We start from the raw sequence: 702 nt of genomic DNA, 5'->3' as shown, positions 1-702 counted from the left end.
ACCTGTCCAGGGTGTACCCCGCCTTCGCCCTTCAGTAGCCGGGATAGGCTCCGGCACCCCCGCGACCCCGGAAGGGAAGAAGCGGTCTGGAAGATGAATGAATGAATGAATAGCTAGTATTGGCTTATGTTCCAATGGAGAACCTTCATTCAGCCATTTTTTAGTTTTAGCTAATGTTCCAATGGAGAACCATCCTTCAGCCATTTTTAGTTTTAGCTAGTATTGGCTAATGTTCCAATGGAGAACCGTCCTTCAGCCACTTCAGTTACCCTGCAGGTCAGTTTAAACCCAGCTGGACTTTCGAGAGTTTTTCTTGACCCTTCACATCCTTCATTCTCTCATTTCTTAATGTTATCTATACTTTTGCATTCATCCCTTACCTCCGTCCCTGCCATATTTGGGGCTTGTCTGGGATGCTAGGTAACCCGTTAAAACACAAAACGAGTCCACATAAAGAATTTTTATTACTAAAGCTCGGCACATTTTCCGATCATCCCTGACATTAGCAAGCTACAACGTTTCTCATTTTCCTTTGGCAGCTGGAGAAATATTTTAAATGAAATGTTTCAACTGGGTTCTCACTTACCCCAATGGATTTAGAGCTTTTTTATGCAAAAAGTTTTGGTGTGGATGCACTCCTACAGTTATATTTTAAGAGAATCTGTGTTTGCAAAGTAAACGTTTGGATGAGGGTGTCGTTCA

At 42.7% G+C, this 702-nt stretch overlaps 1 protein-coding gene across 7 annotated transcripts in view; it reads left to right on the top strand.

The window, feature by feature from the left end:
* fat3a (FAT atypical cadherin 3a) overlaps positions 1–702 on the top strand; it is a 69,072-nt gene that overhangs the window by 46,849 nt on the left and 21,521 nt on the right. The window lies entirely within an intron of this gene.

The sequence above is a fragment of the Oryzias melastigma genome, linkage group LG13, assembly GCF_002922805.2.
Source record: "Oryzias melastigma strain HK-1 linkage group LG13, ASM292280v2, whole genome shotgun sequence".
In the NCBI taxonomy this organism is placed as follows: Eukaryota; Metazoa; Chordata; class Actinopteri; order Beloniformes; family Adrianichthyidae; genus Oryzias; species Oryzias melastigma.
Note: the sequence above shows the minus strand (reverse complement) of the source record. Positions and strands in the feature narration are given on the sequence as shown.